This window comes from Heterocephalus glaber, unplaced genomic scaffold (genome assembly GCF_053883595.1).
Source record: "Heterocephalus glaber isolate CG9 unplaced genomic scaffold, H.glaber_assembly_v1.0 deba00001764, whole genome shotgun sequence".
Classification (NCBI taxonomy): Eukaryota; Metazoa; Chordata; class Mammalia; order Rodentia; family Bathyergidae; genus Heterocephalus; species Heterocephalus glaber.
Window position 1 is genome coordinate 53,139 of NW_028258461.1, and position 22,219 is coordinate 75,357.

Sequence of the window (22,219 nt, forward strand, 5' to 3'; positions counted from 1 at the left end):
CAAGGAGGGTAAGTATTATATGTCAGAAACACAAAACAGTAATAACAAGAATGATGAAAATGGGCAAAGGGGACATAAAAGCAGAGGGAGGAGGGTGGGTGGAGAGTGGAAGGGGAATAAAAACATAACTGAAATTATTATGTCCGTGCGCCTACTCCCTAGGGTCATTGTAAACTTCATGTACTACAAACATGTACTAATAAAATACAAAAAATATTTCAGGATAAGTTTCCATTCATTCTCTGGTCAGGGTATCAAGTGAGAGAAACCTTACAAGACAGCTGTTGGCAACACTACTCTGCCCAAATATCATGTAGAAAAATCTCCTACCAGTAACACCCTTCCCTAACTATAAAAAGGCAGACCTACTTTTCAGCCATGAGATATCTATTGAAAGGAAGTCAAGAGATGGAGGGATGGTGAGGGAGGGGAGAGGAAGGGACAGAAAAAGAATTAAGATGTGTTATGTCCATGTACCAACCCCGTGATGAATGCAATTTCCTACTGCAAACGTCTACCAATAGAAACTCTAAAAAATAGATACATATATGGAATCTATATGTACCTGTGTGGATATGGACATTATTAAACATCTACCTATGGCAACAGTAGGTAGTTTTGCCTCTGGGTTGTTGAAGAAGTGAAAAGTTTGTATGAATAGAGTGAACTCCCACAGTAAAATTCAAACATGACTGTAAAAATAATAATATTAAAATAGGAACCAGAGCTTCATAATACTCAAAATATCCCGATTGTAATAAAAATGTTATAGTAAAAATCAGGGACATCTCAAAAATCAACAGGCACCAAAAATACAAAGATGCTAAAGAGATCTAGAAGGATTATAAGGTACTGTCATAAAAATACTTCCACAATCTTAAACACATACCACAGACACTTTTGAAAAAAAATATAGAAAGTCTCAACACATCTTTTAAGATGTAAAAGGAATGAAATAAAATTTGTTGAAATGAAAAATTCAGTAACACATTCAGGTGAGTTTCATAGTACCTGAACCCAGCCTAGATCAAGAGACTTGCTAAAGGATAAACTGATAAGATAAAAGCGCGTGCGCGCGCCAGAGAGAGAGAGAGAGAGAGAGAGAAAGAGACGAAGTTTTAGTGTTTTACATGGCTAAACTGATATAGCCACAAGCGGTGAAAAGTGGGCTAGGGGTGTGACTCAGCGGTACTGCACTTGCTACCCCTATCCCCTGCATCTTCAAAAAACAGCAACAACCAAAGGTTTGGAAAGAGAAACCTGTATGGTATTCTGAGAAAAATGTAGTAAGATATTGTATACAACCCTAAATCAAACCCTAAAGGAAAACATACAGAAGCCTCTCAGTCCTTACAACTGTAACCAATATTTAGGGTTTAGATTCCTTCTAGAAAATCCTTGCAAAACAGTAGTGCTGTCACATGGTTAAGGTGAATATATTAGATTATTCTTGTGATTTCTAACAAATTAACATTTAGCAGGGTTCAGAATCAGGAGGTCAGAAGAGAGACAGGACCAGCCCTAACATAATTTACATGCTTTCCACTTGTTCATATGTTTCTTTTGTTCCTCTTCATGTTTTTCTCTTTGTTCCACAGGTAATATAAATGATTCTCATGGTCAGGAAAAATTGGTGGGTCAATAAGAATGTGCTTTTCTTCTTCATAGTTCTAAATTAAGAACAAAATCACAATGCAAATAAATTAAGCTCCAATTAGACTGGATAATATATTTGTTACTAGCTAACATCCTCTTGGGAAAGTATAGAAATATCTTTAAGACAGGTGTGGGGGTGCATACCTGTAATCCCAGCACTTGGGAGGCTGAGGCAGGAGGATCGCTGAGCATTAGAGGCCAGCCTGGTCTACACGGTAAGGTCAAAGCCAGCCTGAACTACATAGCATAGCGAGACCCTGTCTCAAAAGTGTGTATCTTTAAATGTAAAGTTACTGCAGGGTCACGGAAGCAAGTACGAAATAAAAGAAAATTCCCAACAGGCAAAAAGCCTTTTCCACATAGCCTCAGGACCATCATTTCTCTTGGGGAGCCCTTGCTAGCATGGGTACTGGATTAAGAATCTTGGCCGTCTCTGGCAAAGGCACTTCACTGGGGAGAGGAGAAAACCAAAATGCAACACCAGATTTTTTATTTTATAAACCAGTACATGTGGTAAAACTTACTGCAGATTTGAGAACTATCCCAAAAATATCTGTAAGGAAGACTGCGATTTATGGCAGTTTTGTGGCACTGCTCAGCGGGTAGGGTGGCCACAAATCCATGAATAGTGGCATAGCCATGGCATTTGTCAGTTTTAAACACACCAAAGTAAAAATCTCTGAAAGGTAAATTTCAGTCTCTGGCAGTCTTTCACGTCCCAGGGGACAGAAATCTCTCATGAAGTCCAACTGGGCCATGCCAAAGCCAAGGCATGAAGAGAAGCTGGACTGACTCTTACTAAAACTGAAATTCATCATCGATGCAGCTCAACCTATGATGGAACTGAGGTCACTTTTACCACCGTAGTTTGCTAACTATGGAAACAGAATTTTGTAGGGTGGATTAAATCAACTATAAGTATATCCTCTATGATTATTGTACAGCTCACTATCTGATGTACATAAACAGTAACTGGCGTGTACCAGTTTCTTAAAGTTGTGTCAGAAAACAACAATTTGCTTAAGCAGTGTCACTGGCTGATTCTGTGCTACATAGGATGCGTTGGGTAGTTGGCTCAGGGAAGGTATGGATTACAAAGTGCAAAATATTTATTGTTTCTCTTTACAGAAAATGGTTACCAACTCCAGTCATAGGTGTTCAAAATAAAGGGAAACTCTTAAAATCAGCCCAAAATAAAAACATACACTTTAAAAGAAACAAAACTAAAGTCACAGCTAATGCTTCCAGAAAAGAGAACACACACAAGACACCAGACAACTGGAAATATTTTAAATGTGAATAATGAACATTCTTCAGAATTTAAGGAAAGAATGTTTTCAGCCAAGAAAAAATAAGCTCACAGCTTTTACGGCCTCTATAGTTTGCATTACATAAAATATTACAGTTGTGTGGGCTAAAAGAAAAACAGTTTGAAGGGTTAACTGCAGGAACAAATGAACAATAATTAGTTATTAAAATACGGACTTTCTAAAGAAACAACATCAGTAATATCTTCCTGTGTTCGTCATACATTTCAAAATAAAATATATAAATATGTAACAAATAACCACAGGGATTAGGAAAACAATAAAACTTTAAGTGTTCAGCACAGTTTGGGAAAATGAAGCATAGTATCCTAAAAAGTAGTCTGTGATACATGAGTGATCCATATTAAAATGACTGCTTTGAATGCAAATCTAAGGAGAAAAATAGTGAACAGACATGGAAAGCAGGAAAGGCAGCATAAAGGGGAGAGAGAATATAGACTGAATGGGAGATGATCATGGTAACACACTATACTTTTTGTCTAACTCTATCAGCAACTGCATTGCAAAGAGTGTCAAAAATGTATACATACTTCAGGAAAGGAAAAACTTGTATCAATATTTTAATACCAAACTGACTGAGACATCATGAGATTAATAAAAGTTACCCTTTGGCCTCTGCAAATAGGAGAGTTGCTCAAAGTGGTGGCCATGGGCTTCCAGGCATTTATTAGTACAGGGAACTGCTGCTTGCATAACCTTGGTCACTGAGATTGCCGCACATGCATTTTCAATTTCTTCTCTAAGGGCCAGCAGTGTACTGAGTCTTCTGTGATACACGACATCCTCTAGGGTCCCCCACACAATTTTTCTTTTCTTGAAGTGTGTGTATATGTTTTGGCGAACTCTGTATGTATAAATGAAATGAACTTCTCTGGTAAAAGATACATTTTTAATTATAAAAATGCAAGGAATTTCTATGTTACTTATGAGAAATAATGTGTTTAAGAATAAAAAACAAGATAAAAATGGAGAAAGATACATTAAAGAGACTACTTTTAAAAAGTGTGGCACATAGAACTGAAATATACTTCTCACTGAGGTATATGTCAAAATGAAGTATCTGTGGGCCGGGGATTTAGCTCAGTGGTTCTGCCACCTGGCTCGCAAGTGTAAGGACCCGAGTTCAATCCCGGGAACAAGAAAACAAGAAAAAAGAAGAAAGAAAAGAAATCAAGTATCTGAAAAACGTGGATAAAAAATATGGAGCTGAATATGGAGCATGGGAAACATCTTTATCAGTATCTAGCAGAAAAACTAGGCTAAATAGCTGTGATATAAAATAATTTAAACAATTACATTTAAGAACCTAATATAGTTGATACCTCAGTTGTTGAATGGCTCCAAGTTCAAACTTTCCACACCCGAACAGCAAAGTTGGAAAAACAATCTGCTTGGCGTTCTTCACTTTCCTGGACAGTGGAACGGAAACTCCCACCTGAAAGACCTGTAGGGATTGAGAGTAAGTCAGGGGTCATGTCTGGCCGAGGACACGAAGGGGCGACTTCAGTCTGAGTGCCGCTCTCACCCGGACAACCCACAGCGCATGTGTTAGTGTGTTTCGTCATTATGCGCCTTTTTGTGCTTTGTGTAAAATATCACAACCACAGCTCCAAAGAAAGTTAGTGACAGCAGCAGTAAAGCTAAGAGGAAAACTGTGAGACCCACAATAGAGTTAAAGAAAGAAATCATTGTGAAATTTGTTCAAAGTCCTTGAAACATGAATTGATCAGTGTAATTTTTGAGCTTCAAAACCTATTATGTGGTTTTCCATTATTTCTTATAGGAAAAACACATGCAGTTCTCAAACTTTTCAGTATTCAAACACAAATCTGAACAAATTGAGTGTAACAGCCAAGGTATCATACATACACACATACCTGACAACTCACACAAGGCTGTAAAGCCTGTACACTTATAACTGCATTAACATGTTGAAAAAAATTAAAGCCCAATTTTTACTAAATGTTATTCTTTTCATGTTCTGCACTTCAATTTATCCTTATTATTTATATATATATAATGATTATTAAAACATTGACCTTGCAAGAATTACTGATTGGCTTTTTGAATTATTTAGGTTGTTTTATATATAAGGTCATGTTGTCTCTGAAGGTCAACTTATATTACTCTGTGTGTGTGTGTGTGTGTGTGTGTGTGTGTGTGTGAGACTGAGAACTGAACCTAGGGCCTCATGAATGTTAGGTAAGCACTCTGCCACTGCACTACAATCTCAGCATTTTTTATGTTGAGACAAAGTCTAAGTTTCCCTAGCTAGCCTCAAACTTGCAATCCTCTTGACTCAGCCTAAGTAGCTGCGGTGAGGAATGTCCCCTAGTCCTCTAGTCTGTATGCGTTCCTGTGTGTACCACTGTCCATAAAGTAAGTTCTTCTTTCTCTGAAAAATGGGGAACTTTGAACATTCCGTATTATTTCCGTGCATAACAGAAAAACTTACGATAACTTATGAACCAAAACTTATGCCCTCAAGGGAAATTCCCCATAAAAATAGGTCTGGAAGGGCAGGGGATTTAGCTCAGTGGTGCCACCACCGGCCTCGCAAGCTAGAGGTCCTGAGTTCGATCCCCAGTACCAAAAACAACAACAAAAAATAGGGCTGGCTATGGTTCGTACATAAATAGAATAAAAAGTCTGACTGTCCTTTCAGGTTGGGAGTATTCTTTTGGCCTGTCTGGCTTCAAACTGGTACATCTGTCTTTTCCTGGATTTGTACTTCAAATGAACATTGGCTGTTTCTGGGTATTGAATATTCTGGTCTTTGAATCATTGGTTTTCCCAGGACTCTGGCATTTGGAGTTGGACTGTTAATATACTTTTAGTTTCCCTGGGCCACCAGTTTTCTAAATCACCATGCAGAACTTAGAACTTGTCATCCTCTATACCCCTATAAGCCAGTTTCTAATACATCTCTTAATGACTACAAATGGGCTCATATATACATATATATATATATATATATATATGCATATATGCACATGCACATGCACACAGACACAAAAATATATACATATATTCGCACATATATTTGCTGCTCCCAGCCCAGAGGAAGGGGCTTCTGAGCCGCCGCCAAACTGGCTCCTGGTCCAGAGAAAGGGGCTTCCCGGCCACCACTCCTACCGCAGCTCGCGGGCCCTGTCCCACCTCTCCCAGCTCAGAGGAGGTGAGCCATGCGGATGCCAACAGCACCCCTTTGCCCCCCCAGGTGAAGTGAGAAAACATGTAAATAAGTCTCAAAACCAGACTTCCAGATCACCTTCAGCAACCACAAAGGGAAATGAGATGGAACACTCTGATACTCAACAAACTGGACCCACTGAACTGGCAACAAAAGGGGATCTGGAATAAATGACATCAGAAATAATTTCTCAGATAACAGGAGAAATTGTGCTCCTAGTGCAAGACATGATTAATAAATCTAGAGAGAAGGTGAGGAACATGATGGAATCCCAACACAGGAAACAAATGGAATCCATACAACAGATGCAAATAGATTTCCAGGGGATGAAAAATATCACTGAAACTCTACACAGCAGAATGAGCCAATGTGAGGACAGAATTTCAGATTTAGAAGATAAGATTTCAATTAACGACCAGAAAAAGAAAAACTGCTTCAAAATTATAGGGGAACACGAGACATCAATCCAGCAGCTGCTAGATGATGCAAAGAAGAATAACATAAGGCTGATTGGAGTCAATGAAGACACAGGACAGAGTGCAGATGACCTAAAAAACTCTTCACAGAAGTAATGGCAGAAAACTTCCCAAGCAGGGGAAAAGAACTTGACATACAGATAAGTGAGGCATATAGGACTCCAAATACCCTTGATCCAAAAAAATCTACACATAGGTGTATAATTGTTAACATTCCAGAAACTCACCAGAAGAACAAAGTTCTACAAGCAGTCAGAGAAAAGAAACAAATCACATACAAAGGAAAGCCCATCAGAATCACAGCAGACTTCTCAACACAAACCATCAAGGCAAGAAGAGCTTGGAGTGACCTATTCCAAGCCCTAAAAGAAAACAACCCCCGACCCAGACTGATGTACCCTGCAAAACTATCTTTCAAAATTGATGGAGAAGTAAGGTACTTTCATAACAAAGAGCACCTTAGGAACTTCGTAAATACCAAACCAGCACTCCAAAAAATTTTACACAATAGCCTAGGAACAGACACTGAGGATCACAACCCCAAGAAGCAAAGCAGAATGAACCCATCTGGCACAACAAGAAATTAAATGTAAAGGGGGAGAACCCAACAAAAAGAAAAAGTCATGGCAATGACAAGTCAATACGTTTCACTTATAACCATCAACGTTAATGGTCTCAATTCACCAATCAAAAGAAACAGAAGGGGCAGAATGGGTCAAGAAGCAAAATTCAACAATATGCTGCCTATGAGAAACACACTTATTTCAAAATGAAACTCACAGACTGAAAGTTAAAGGGTGGAAAACAATACTCCATGTGACAGAAATTCAAAAAAAGGCAGGAGTAGCTACCCTCTTTGCAGATCAAGTAGATTTCAAACCAACACTGATTAAGAGAGACGAGGAAGGGCACTACATATCCTTGTCAAGGGAACAACCCAAGAGGAAGAGATGACAATCATAAATATCTATGCACCAAACACTAGTGCGCCCAACTATATAAAACAAATACTAACGGACATGAAAAGTCATCTATGCACTAATACAATTGTAGTGGGGGACCTCAACACCCCACTGTCACAAAGAGATTGACCAAGTAGGCAAAAAATAAGTAATGAAATGCTGGAACTCAATCGAACTCTTGAACAAATGAACTTGACAGATGTTTACAGAGTCTTCCACCCCACAAAATCAGAATACACATTCTTCTCAGCTGCACAGGGGTCATTCTCCAAGATAGACCACATACTCACACATAGAACATGTTTAAGTAAGTGGAAAGGAATTGAAGTTATGCCCCATATATTATCAGACCATAGTGCGATGAAATTGGAGATCCATAGCAAAAGAAACTGGAAAAATTTCATAAACACGTGGAAATTGAACACCACATTCTGAATAACCAATGGGTCACAGGGGAAATTAAACAAGGAATCAGACAGTGCCTTCAATGAAATGAAAATGAGAAAACAAGATATTGGAATCTATGGGACACAATGAAAGCAGTCTTACGAGGGAAATTCATAGCAGTGAATACACATATTGGGAAAACAGAATGAGCCCAATTAAACAAACTGATGCTGAACCTCAAGCTTCTAGAAAGAGAAGAGCAGGACAACCCCAAAGCTCATACAAGGGAGGAAATTAAAAAGATCAGAGGAGAAATCATTGCAATGGAGACTAAGAGAACAATACAAAAAAATCAATGAAGCCAAGAGTTGGTTCTTTGAAAGAATCAACAAAATGGACAAACCCTTAGACAACCTTACCAGAAAAAGGAAAGAAAAGGCCCAAATCCATGCAATTAGGAATGAAAAGGGTGAGATTACAACAGATCCAGCAGAAATCCAGAGGATCATCAATACCTACTTCCAGAACCTATATACCAATAAGATGGACAACACAGAATAAATGGACAGATTCCTAGGTACATATGAATTACCAAAGTTGAACGAAGAAGACCTACAAATTCTAAACCACCCAATAACAACCAATAAAATTGAAAACATAATTGAAAACTTATCAACTAAGGAAAGCCCGGGCCCTGATGGCTTCACTGCTGAATTCTACAAGACATTTGGAGAGGAACTACTGCCACTACTGTTTAAACTCTTCAATGGAATTGAAAGGGAAGCAATACTCCCAAATTCATTCCTGGAAGCAGGCATCACCTTGTCCCCAAAGCAGAGAAAGACCCAACCGAAAAGGAGAACTAGAGGCCAGTCTCGCTAATGAACATAGATGCAAAAATCCTTAATAAGATCCTGGCAAACAGAATGCAGAAGATCATCAAGAAGACCATAGACCCTGATCAAGTGGGATTCATCCCAGGGATGCAGGGGGGTTCAACATACGCAAATCAATCAATGTAATACACTAGATCAATAGAGCCAAGGAAAAAAAACCACGTGATTATCTCCATAGATGCAGAAAAAGCATTTGACAAAATCCAACGTGCATTTATGATAAAAATCCTACAAAAATTGGAATAGATGGTCTCTACCTCAAACTGATAAAAGCCATCTAGGAAAAACCAACAGCCAATATCAAACTACATGGTCAAAAACTGAAATCCTGCACACTAAAATCAGGAACAAGACAAGGATGTCCACTATCACCACTTTTGTTCAATATAGTTTTGGAAACATTAGCCACGGCAATTAGACAACAGAAAGAAATAAAAGACATAAAGATAAGACATGAAGAAGTCAAATTGTCATTATTTGCAGATGACAAGATACTCTATATAGCAGATCCCAAGAACTGCACCAAAAGTCTTCTAGACTTAATAACCAAATTCAGTCAAGTAGCTGGTTACAAGGTCAACACACAAAAATCAATAGCTTTCCTCTACACGAATGACAGACTCACTGAGAGAGGAATAGGGCAAATAATTCCTTTCACAATAGCATCCAAAATACTGAAATACCTAGGAATCAACCTAACGAAAGAAATCAAAGATCTCTTCTCTGAAACCTATAGCACTCTGAAAAGAGAGATTGAAGATGATAGCAGAAAATGGACAGACATCCCCTGCTCCTGGGTAGGAAGGATTAATATAGTGAAAATGGCCATACTTCCAAAACTGCTATATAGATTCAATGCAATTCCAGTTGTGATCCCAGCAAGCATACTTCACGGACCTCAAGAAAACAATCCACAAATTCATTTGGAACAAGTAGAGACCCAGAATAGCAAAAGAAATTCTAGGTAACAGAGACATGGCAGGGGGTTATCACATTCCCCAACCTGCAACTATACTACAAAGCTACTGTGATAAAAAACAGCATGGGACTGGCAAAGAAACAGACCTGAGGACCAGTGCAACAGATTAGAAGATGCAGAAACAACGCCAGACACACTCAGCCATCTCATCTTCGATAAAGGAGCCAAACACCCTCACTGAAGGAAAGATAGCCTCTGTAATAAATGGTGCTGGAAACATTGGGCTTCAACTTGCCAAAGATTAAAATTAGACCTGTATCTCTCGCCATGCACTAGACTCAAATCAAAATGGATTAAAGATCTAAATATTAAAATAGAAACTCTGAACCAGTTGGAACAGAGGCTAGGAAGAACCGTTGAAGACATCAGTGTAGGAAAAGATTTTATGAACAAAACCTCAATTTCCCGTGAACTAGCACAATGAATCAACAAGTGGGATCTCTTCTTATTAAAAGGCTTCTGCACAGCAAGAGAAACCACCAGCGGTGTGAAGAGACAACCCACAATGTGGGAAAAAAATCTTCACCTGCTTTTCCTCAGACAAAGGTCTCCTATCTCGAATCTATAAAGAACTTTAAAAGATCAGACCTACCAAATTTAAAGACCAATCCGAAAATGGGCATCTGCAATGAACAGACATTTCTCAGACAAAGAAGTAGAAATAGCAAATAAATACATGGAAAAATGTTCAACATCACTGGTCACTGGAGAGATGCAAATGAAAACGACACTGAGATTCCACCTCACTCCAGAAAGAATGGCTGCTATCATGAAATCAACCAATAACAAATGCTGGCGGGGCTGTGGGGAAAGAGGAACCCTGCTCCACTGCTGGAGGGAGTGTAGACTGGTGCAAGCACTGTGGAAATCAGTGTGGACATACCTCAAAGAACTAGGACTGGAAGTCCCATTTGACCCTGCTATTCCCCTGCTGGGGATTTTCCCCAAAGAATTAAAAGAATCATACCACAGTGATGTATGTGCGCCCATGTTCGTAGCAGCACAGTTTGTGACAGCTACAACTTGGAAACAGCCCAAATGCCTATCAACTGGAGACTGGATCAAGAAAACGTGTTTTTTAAAAAATAAAATGGCATACTACTCAGCCATAAAAAAGGAGAAATTAGAGACATTTATCGCTAAGTGGATACACATTGACGCGATACTCTTAAGTGTAATAAATAGGATACACATGTATAAATACCAAATGGTTTCTCTGGTGTGAGAAACTGAAAGTGTAAATAAGGACTAAAATGTGTAATAGGTAATGTGAAATAGGAAGAAAAAGGGCAAAGGGGAAGGAAGTGGGAGGCGTAGGAGAAAGGAAAGAAAATGGAAATAATATGAGAAAATGGAAAAACAGGAACAAAATTTTTGTAAATAGGGAGGAATGGAAGGGTTGAAGGGAGGGCTAGGCAAAGGTGAAAAATAAGAACCAAGAGAGATTATGGAAAGTTGCAAATTTCCAATGATGACTGTCATTATATTGTATGCCTAAAATGTACCAATGATTTGAATGAATCATCGATAATGCAAAATAGGAAGAAAAGGTCCAAAGGGGTAGGGGTAGTGGGAGGGGCAGGGGAAAGGAAAGCAGGGAAATCAAAAATGATGAGAAATGGAAAAAATGGAAATAAAGTCTTTGTAAATAGGGAACGGAGGGCTAGGAATGGGGAAAAAATAAGAACCAAGATGCATCATGTAAAGGGACAAGTTCCCAATGAGAAATATAAATGTGTTGTTTACCTAAAATGTACCTATAAAAGAATTTTAAAAAAAGAAAAAAAAAAGGCGCACAGAGTGTACTTGCAGTTGACCCGTCACTGAATGTTGGGTACCGGAGAACAAAGTTCTGTGACTGAAGCTCCGCCCGCTTACCGATGCCACCATAGACGCTGATCATCCTGCACATTACGCTACTCAGAAAGGCGCCATTCACATATCAAGCTAGATGAATGCCACCTTGCTGAGCAGAGTACTGTACACAGCATGGTGAAAGTGGTCCTCTTGGCCTTTTAAACCATGAAAGAAAGCTGTGGCAAAACTGCAGGTAAGGCTAGTCCCAGGGAACCCCAGTCCTTGGGTTTTTATCCCATACCATACAAGGCTCTTAAAGAGAGTCCTATGAATTGAATCTGCAGTGAGCAGGTGGCCTGAGAGTCCAGAAATGGCATCCGTGTGCAGGTGGCCATACCCTGCTCCCAGGGCCGGCACTGAGGCTGTAGTTGCTGTGCCTTAACCCACTTCACGAAGTGCCACCCACTTTTCTCGTAACGGGCAGAGCACTCTCTGAAGGAGGGCAGTGCACACAGCATGACTGAGGCCGGAGTCCTGCCTTTCCCTCACGCCACTTCAGCCAGCACTGTCTCCGGGGAGTCTGAAGAACGCACTTAAAAGGTCTGCAAGAAAACCATGCCCTTTCCCTCTTTCTTCCTTTGTCGTTCTCCCAGTGCTCCCCTCTTCCTGCTGCATGCTCAGCATGACAAATTTTAGGGCTCAGAGAAAATGAGCAACCTCCTCTCCCTTTCTCTCAGACTTAGGAGATGTTGCTGCATTTTTATGCTTAGCTTCAATTAAATATCATTGGCACGTCAAAAACTACTTTGTATACTTGAAAAGTCAGTTGTTAGGTGCAAAACCACTCTAGACACTCACCATATTTAGGTATTCTCTGGCAAGCCAGACAGAGCTCAGTCGGAACACTGCTGGAAAAAATTACCTTCTTGCCCACCTGACTCTTCCTTACACTATTCCACAGGACTCCGCTTGGTGTCTTCTAATCAGAGCTGCTGCGAGGCAGCAGCAGCAGACGCAGCAGCTACAATGGCCACCTATTTCCAAATCAGCCTTTAGACAAAGAAACACTTGCAACCTGTGGGACACAGGCAAATAAACAGCAAACTGTACGGAGAGCAAACAGAGGTGGCACTCTGGCCATGACGGTGGGAGACAAAGTGGAGAGGTTCTTCCTCCTTACTAGTCTAAATTTCCTCCTGGCGGCTTCGGGTGAAGTGAGGTAGGAGGCCACGTAGAGGTAAGATAAAAATCCCGAATTTCACTTACTACTAAAGTCATCGCTAAGGCTTTAGAGACTCATCTGATCATCACCTCTTGCTTCCTTGGTTGCACTTCCTGTGGACTGCCTCTTCCCCTTCCCTCTGCCTCCCTTCTTTCTCTTCTCTCCACCCCTCCCTCACCCTGTGCTCTCAGAGATTTCGAGATTAAGGAGAGATACCTCAATAGGAAAGGCAGAAAACCCAATGCATAATTCCTTTTCTCAAAAATTGAGATGGATTTTCTCATCCTGCCATCACTCAAAATTCAAAATTAAAAAAAAAAATGTAGACTAATCTGTTGCATATAATTTTCTGTGTACGACATCGATCCCTTATATGTCCACGCGAGAGAATGCAATGTAGTATGCAGAGTAAGAGTGTCCAGTCCCTGTGCAATTAAGTACTTTGAATTCCTGACAGAGTGAAGTACTTATGGACTCAGCAGGGAGGGTTCTCAATTGGAACAGGATTTGGGCAATAAAAAAGGAGAAGGTTTTAATGAGGAAATTTGAAAGGTGAAAACAAAGCGGATTAAAGCATAGGAAACGCATATTAGATTCTTCAGAATAACTCCGAGGTTAGAGAAGGCCACATGCCGACCCAAATTCCTATTGGCAGTTTCCTCGGGCCTCCTGTGACAATGAAATGTAAACCCCAGTGTAATGGACACGAGCAGCTTTCCTGAGGGCCCTGTGCGCTGGGTCTGCCTCTCCAAGGTCCTTCTGAGAGCCCTCCGAGATGGCTCAGCACCCAAGCTGTGCAACTTACCCAGGGAAGGGCAGCTCTGTGTCTGAAACCCATTCCCAGCCCGCGAGGCCACATGGTGGTGTTTGTGTCCTACATCACTCCACAAAAGAAATGCAAAATGCTTAGTTTGTATACATTACACCTGCTTGAGCAGAGAACTGCACAGAGGGTTGCGTGTGACAGCCTTGGTCAAGGACACCTCTCCTGCAGCTGGCATCCTACAACTCATACCTGCAAGCCTTTGACACGGACTTTTATTCAAACGATACAGGAAACTCCGTGCCCACTGCCCTTCCTCTTCCATCCTGCTCTGTCTCTTCGCTTGCCTCATCTTTTAACATGCACACTGCTGGAGCCAGAAAAAAATGACCTCTCTGTCATTTCCTCTTCCTCAGGATGATAACGATACTAGGGATGGCTCATTCAAAACCACTGCACCACTTCCAAAGCAATCTTTGAAGGAAAAAGGCCAAACATCTCAACCCCTCATGCTCTTGTACTGCACGTGCCCTCATGCCTAGACAACCATTATTCACCTAAACTCCAACCAGCAGAGAAGCCACTGAAGAACAATGGAAACCTTCTAGAAAGAAAAGAAACATTTAGGTGATAGAATATTGACACTGCAAAGCCTAATTCTTTCCCAGATGCTAGAGGAAAAAGAAATTCTCACTTAAACAAGCAGAAATAATCAACAAGGGAGCATTTCTGAGCCTTTCACGTGACACTGTTTACTGACAGCATTTTCCCACCCTTTCATTCTAGTTCACTAGGTATCTTTCCCTCTCACGACAGCGGGTGACTAAAGAGACTCAAGTTAAAGGTAAATAATTTCTGAAAACAAATGGACTTTGAAAGGTTAGCAACATTTTCCCAACACTGGGACAAAAGGACCTAACACTTGAAACTTTAAAGAGAGGAGAGCTTATCAACCAGTAACAAATGCTGGCGGGGGTGTGGGGAGAAAGGAACCCTTCTCGACTGCTGGTGGGAGTGCAGACTGGCGCAACCACTGTGAAAATCCGTATGGAGATACCTCAAAGAACTAGGACGAGAGGTCCCATTTGACCCAGCTATTCCCCTGCTGGGTATCTTCCCCAAAGAAATAGAAGAATCATACCAGAGCGATACATGTACACCCATGTTTATAGCGGCACAGTTTGTAACAGCTAAAGCTTGGAAACAGCCCAAGTGCCCATCAACTGGAAACTGGATAAAGAAGATGTGCTTTTTTTTTTTCATACAATGGAGTACTATTCAGCCATAAAGAATGAGAAGCTGGAGACATTTATAGCTAAATGGATGTATATCGTATATCGAGGCCATACTCTTAAGTGAAATAAATAGGACACATATGTGTAAATACCAAATAGTTTCTCTAGTGTGAGAAACTGAAAGTGTAAATAAGGGTTAAAATGATTAAAATGAATAATTGATAATTTGAAATAGGAAGAAAAGGTCCAAAGAGGTAGGGGTGGTGGCAGGGGAAGAGGAAAGGAAAGAAGGGAAAGGAAAAATTATGAGAAATGAAAAAAAAATGGAAATGAAGTCTCTGTAAATAGGGAAGGGTGGAGGGGGTGAAGGGTGCACAGGTAATGGGGAATAAATAAGAACCAAGATACATCATGTACAGGTACAAGCACCCAATGATAAATCTAAACGCATTGTATACCTAAAATGTACCAAGAAAAGATCTTCAGAATTTAAAAAAAAAAAAAAAAAAAAAAAAAAGAGGAGAGGTTTATTTTGGCTCACTATTTCAGAGTGTTCAGAGTCCACGATAGGCTGGCTCCAAGGCAGAAATGGCATGGTAGAAGGGCATGGTGGACAAAAGAGACTTAGATCATGGCAACTGGGATGTAGAAAGAGATGGGGAAGGAACTGAGGACAAGAATACACTCTTTTGGACCACACTCCCAGTAACTCATTTCCTCCAACCAGACCCCACTTAAGAGCACATCCAGCTGCGATTAATCCACTGACGAACATAGCGGCCCCATGATCCAATGAAATCTAAATTCTCTCACACTGCAATGGTACAGGGTAAGCATTCCCATTCCAAAAGGAACAGGGAATAGAAAAGAATCAGACCGAAGCAAGACTGAAACCCAGAGGGCAATCATTACATCTAGTAATGCCATTGCCACCATTTGGAGCAGATTATGGTGTAATGTGAATTCCAAAACTCCTATGGCCTTGCTGGTTGCAGACCACATGACCTCTCTCTTCGGCTGGCTATGCTGTCAGCAGCTCGCCTTAGCAGCTATTCAACATTCCTGGTATCTTCAACTTCCTGTGGTCTCCACTGCACCTTGAGCTTCATTTGTACAACTTCACACATTTTCCTCAGGGGCACAGTGCCTGGCCTCCCACCACTTCCTTTGAAATCTGAGTGGGAGCCTCCATAACCCCGCAACTATTGAAATCAGTATGCATGTAAAATCAGCACCATGTGGATAATATCAAAGTCTGCTATGAGCTCACGCAGTAGGCAGGACACTTGAACAATGGCTTCTGTGGCCGCTAAGGGCCTAGATAGCTTTATTTGGGGAAATAATTCCCTAGGGGCCCCCAAATGAACAGAAAACTCTGGGGATCTCTTCTTAAATCAGTCTTTCAAAGGAGTTTATCTTTTTACAACCTTGATCCTGTGATGGATGCTATTTGGCCATTTCCTGGGATGATCTCAAGGCATCTTTTCTATGGCCCTAATTCAAAGTACATGGCTTTTTAAAGGGGCCAGAGATTTAGCTCAGTGGTGCCACCGCCTGCCTCACCAGAACAAGGTTCAGAGTGCAATCCCCAGTACCAAAACCAAAACAAAACCTCAGGAAGGCAAAGTACATGGCTTTTAAAAAATACTCCTCTTTGCTGTACCCAAGCTCTCCTTGGCTCCAGCTTTACAAGACCTTTATTTGTGCCTAAGGTGTGTAAGTTTTACTTCTTTCAGCTCTGCTTTTTAGCTCTTGATTCTCACTATACATTGGTACCTCAGTTCACGAATTTAATTCTTTCCACGATTCTGGTTGCAAACCAAACTGGATGAGAACTCAAACTCTATGGTTAGGTTCAATATTAAGCTTATGGATAAATGTGATTCCACTCTACATTGAGCTAAAAGCAGCCAGCAGTACCCATGCCACAGACTGAATGTTGGGCTACTTGATATTTCCTCCACTAGATTCATTAGTTCACCAATTTTAAATTCAACCTCACACAGTCTTATGATGTGGACAAAATGGAGACAAGTTCCCATCTAAAATTTCATGGGCCTGCCTGTCTTTCAGTTTTTGAATTCCCATCCGCATTCAGGTCTTCTGAGCTCCTAGTAAACTGCTCATTAAACTCACCTTATAGCATTCTAAAGCTTCTTTAGCTTGTCTCTCCAATCCTTTATAAATGCCTCCCACAAACTAGTTCTAAAGGCTTCTGAGCAACATGCTCAGGTAAAGTCTCAACAATGACCCCACTATTGGTACCGATTTTCTGTCTTAGTCACGTTGCCCATCGATGAGACACAATACCTGACATCCAAAACTGAAAGGAGAAAGGCTTATTTTGAAGTTTCAGAAGGTTCAGTTCATGGTCAGCTTGGTCCAAGGCAGAAATGGCATGGTGAAGAAAAGCTGCTCACCTAATGGGAGGCAAAAAAACCCCCAAAACAATGTTATGTGTGTGGGACACAAGGGACAAGGTTATAACCTTCCACGTAATGCCCCCAGGGACTCACCTTCTTGTACTCTGGGTTTTGGTAAGATATTACATTTACTACAGGACACAGTTTATAGGATTATTTCATGATAATTACCCAAAAAAGTGAAATGCAAAGGAGTGCAAGAGATTAACCGAACACTAGAGGCCCAAAGAATCCAGCCAAGGGCCTGGATCCCAGCAATGTGCCACACAAGTCCAGCTAAAGTCTTAGAGTCCAAGGCAATGTCCTCCAAGAGTCCAGCCAGTGGCCTAGAGCCCAGGGCAATGTCTCATGCTCGTCCATATTGAGGATCTGCACCTGGAAGGCCGAAAGGCCAGTGGTGGAAGGCAGAAAACTTACGCTGATGAGATGAAGGATTTGTGCCACCGAGCTGAGATATCTGCATTGGAGCCGGGAAGTGATGCTCACAGGTGAAGATCAGCGCTCTCCTGAGGAAAACAGCGGCCACTCCCAGCGACAGCAAAGCCTCAAGCTCTTCCTCTGACTAGAACAGCCTAGTTTGCATCAGGAAAACCATCTGCAACAAGCTTCTCCTAGAAAATCAACAGGCCAAGATCTTCCCCTCCAGTTCTCTTTTTATGGCTATTGACAACAATCCTTAGGTGGATCCTCCATGCCCAGACCACGCTGTTTCAGTTCAGCTGGGAGTTACAAGTTGACCATTGGCTAATTCACTGCACACCACTTTCAACCAGGCCCCACCTCCTGACAGCATAATCTGTCATGGATTTATAACTTGACTAATCCACTGATGGGTATAGCAACCCCACACAATCCAATCAACAGCCAAAAGCTGTATCTCTGAACCTGTGTCCTTTTGACAGACATTTTAGTTCTGAACCATAACAGGGAAATAGAGGGATGTTTAGAAAATTCATACTTAGGTACAATACTTTTCAAGGAAAGAAAAAGAAAGAGTGGTGGGAAGCAAGTAAATCCGCATGTCTCCATGTCCTTCTAATTTATTACTCATCAGTGCTAATCTTAGAATAAATGAGATAAACCACATGAGAATACTGAAATCCTAATTGGGTGGCACTTTCCTGTTTTATGGTACGTATTTTTCATTCTTTTTAAAACCTACATATGTTATTAATTATAAAGTCAGTTTCCAGTAAATAGCACAGTTTCTTCATGATTTTTATTCTCGCGCTATCAAATTCTTCTGTTTGTCTAGTGTGTTTTGGCTGTTTGCATTTAAGGATAATCTTAGATGTTTTCATGTATCAGCCATTTTGTTTTCTGTATGTTTGTTTTGGTTTCATTTCCTTTGTTTCTCTTTTCTTACCTTCCTGTGGGACAGGTGATTTTATCTTTATAACTTTAAATAATGTTTTATAATTATCTCTTTTATAATTTTCATATGGACTGCTCTGAATGTTAAGATTATAAAAGACATCATCTATTACAGTTTACCAGTATCAATATTTTACGAAATTTGAGGGACGTGAAGAAATCTAACCTTCTATTTGGGCCCCTTAAACTTCTTCACCTTCAAGTATCATTGTTCATGGCTTTATAAACTTAGTTTAATCAATAATGTACAAACCTCATGAGAAGAGTAATCATACATAACATACAGATGTACTCTGTTATTATTTCTTCTTTCCTAATGCTCTAAGGTATTCTTCCAGTGACACAGGTCTTCCAACTACCTCTCCATTCTAACAGCACATTTTACCTATCAACTCATCCACTCATCAGTGTTAATCCACTGATAAGTATAGTACCTCACAGTCCAATCACCTTTTAAAAGTGCCACCTCTGAACACATGAGACTTTGGCGAGACATTTTTAGATCTAAACCATGACATAGAAGAAATATAACCTTGTGAAACCAGGCCAAACAGATCCCATCCACAACCATCTCTCTAGATGTTTTCTCTTTTTTCTACTCACTGGTTCCCTGTGCCTGAGCCAGTTGGAACTTCATCTCTCCCAGATGGTATGTACTTTCACTTACTTGGTCTTAATGAGAAAGGGTAGTAGTACAGACAGGTCCACTACTTCAGATTCCTAGGTCGGCAGGAAAAATGTTTTGTGGACCATTTTGATCTATTTTAGAGATCAGAATCTATTTAAAAAAGCAATAAAAATTAGTTTCTTTATAAGATAGTAGGACTCATAATAAAAATTTACAACAATTGTGTTTCTGTATACTAGCATAAAAAATCAGAAACTGAAATGTATTAGTCATAATGGTTTCAAAAATAGAAAATGTTTAGGGACAAATCTTGAAGATGTGTAAGACCTGTTGACCCAAAACAAAACAAATTGTTGAGAGAAATTAAAGGACTGATGCTGGGCATGGTGGTGCATGCCTGTAATCCCAGCACTCAGGAGGATGAGGCAGGACGCTTGCAGTGAGTTCAAGACCAGCCTGAACTACATAGCGAGAGACTCCGTCTCAAAAAAACAAAACAAAAGAAGAAAACCAAAATAAATGGAGGTGTATTCTTTCTTCCATATTCTTGGATCAAAACAACATAGAACAATATCAATTCTCCGCAAATTAACCTGTGGGAAAAATGTAATCCCAATCAAAATTTCAGAAAGTTATTTTGCAAAAATTAACAAATCAATACTGAATACAAGCGGAAGTACAAAGGACTAGAAGAGACCAAGTATCTTTGAAAAGAAGTTGTAGGAACAGCAGCTGACTTTAAAGACTTTGAAATAACCTTCCAAATTAAAAGAGTGTATTTCTGGCTTCAAGATTTGCAAATATATCAATAAAACAGAATGGTGAGTCTTAGTAAGACATCCAAACATATTGTCAATTTATTTTAAATGACAATACAACAAACAAAACTTACTGAAGACAGAATCCTCTTAACAAATGACAGCGGAACAAATCAATGATAAAGAGGTAGACAGGTGATTACTTATATAAATAGATAGAAACATATACCGCCCACGAAAGGAACACTGATTGATACATTAAACCATATAGAAATATTAAAATTAGTTCTCGGATACAAACATAAAATCTGAAAGAATAAAACCTTTAAAATAAAGGATAAGGGAAAGTATTTTCCAATTTTAACAAGCAATGACTTCTTAGATCTAATAGTCAAAGCAAAGTCTATAACAAATTGAAAAATTGGACCTCATCTGAATCGTCTTCTTTTCTTTGAAATGTACTAAGAAAAGGAAAAGACAATCTGCATAGGACAGAATGGAAGAAAAAATTTATACGTATCTGATAAAAACTCATATCTAGAAATTATAAACAACTTTTCATTGTTAAAGTAAAACAATTTTAAGGTGGGTGTAGTGGCACATACCCGTAATCTCAGCACTTGAGAGGCTGAGGCAGGATGATTGCCCCCAGTTCAAGGACAGCCTGGACTACATAGGGAGACCTTGTCTCAGAAACAAACAAACAAACAAACAAAAATATGAACTCTCAAATCAAACCAGGACGAACACGAACTAATAAACTAAATAAACTTCAATTAACAGCACAGATACACATAAACTCTCACAACTTCTTAAAACTAAGGCACACAAATCTAAGAACAATTTGCAATGCTGACAGTCACTGCCTGCCAAACACCTAAGATGATCAAAAATTTTGCCCAGAGAAAATCTTAGTGCTCATGAAAGAAAGGAGCAAAACCTAGGACCAGTAAACACCACTTGCACATACATTGTAATGCAGTGATGTCAGAATAAAACAGAGGAATTCTCTTCTTGGTCACAATCTAAATTCCCTCCAAGACTCGGAACAGGGTAAGACATATACCTGATTTGAGATGACACCAAAACGCTCAGATTTCCACTTGCCCATTCAACACACTATAGAAGCGCATCTCAGCTATCCCACCCATGTCCCTACCCCACAGGGTCCTGTATACAACCTGGTACCTATCCCCCATGGTGAATACATTTTTATGCACTGCAAGCATACACTAATAAAAGGGAAAACACAAAACACTACAGAATAAAAAAGTAACAAAAGAACAAAATAGATTCACACGTATTTTCAAAGATCACATATGTACATATATTTATATATTTTACATACAGGTGCTTTAAGACAAATTATTTTCACGTAAGGAAGAGTATCCACACATCTAAGAATAAAGTTGTCTTCAATCTTGAAAGAGTAAAAAGCTTTTAGATGCAGTCCGAGGTAGGAGAGAATTGGAAGAAACTCCTAGGAAGCGGTAAAGATTGACCCACTACGAGGAAATTTGCTAGGAAAGAACTTGGTGCTTCTGGAGTGCAAAAAGAGTACTTGGCTTCTGCAAAATAAAAGCCTGGAATGCACAAGAGGGAAAGCCACACCCTCACTCCAGATCTTGTTACCTCTATGGACCCGCCTCCTCTGGGCAAGGAGATACATGAGCCTGGAAAACCTACAGGAGTGACTTTTTTCTGGGAGCCCACAATTCCTAGCTCATCCTTTGAAAGACCTGATTATCAGAGTCCATTAGAGTCTGGCAATGGGAGGATCATGCTTGGACCCAAGGGAGGGAAGTTCTGTGCACGATGCTGTATATATATACTCACTCCTGTTCCCACCATGGTGTGTTACCGTTCTCTTGCTGCTGAGACAAAACACCCGCCATCCAAGGTTAAAAGAAGAGAGGTTTATTTAGCTCACCGTTTGTAGAGGTTTTGGTCCATCACCAGTAGGCTCCCATGCAGGGTGGCACATGGCAGAGGGGCATCACAGAGGAGAAACAGTTCATGGTGCCCACATAATAGCAAAAGCAACAAAGGGACCTTAACAGCATCTTTCTGCTCCTTTAACTGATCCAGACTACTGGGATTAGTGTGGCGCCAAACCAATCAGTGTTCTGGTTTAGTGATCAC

The 22,219-nt window shown here is 40.1% G+C and overlaps 1 long non-coding RNA gene across 1 annotated transcript; it reads right to left on the reverse strand.

Moving 5' to 3' along the window:
* Window positions 1-337: 337 nt before the first annotated feature.
* On the reverse strand, window positions 338-20,267 carry LOC147821085 (uncharacterized). Its single transcript, XR_015447656.1, has 5 exons — window positions 17,735-20,267; window positions 17,205-17,314; window positions 4,307-4,428; window positions 3,590-3,828; window positions 338-1,670 (listed from the first exon to the last, which is right to left on the reverse strand). It is a non-coding gene; the product is annotated as an uncharacterized LOC147821085 (long non-coding RNA).
* Window positions 20,268-22,219: the final 1,952 nt, after the last annotated feature.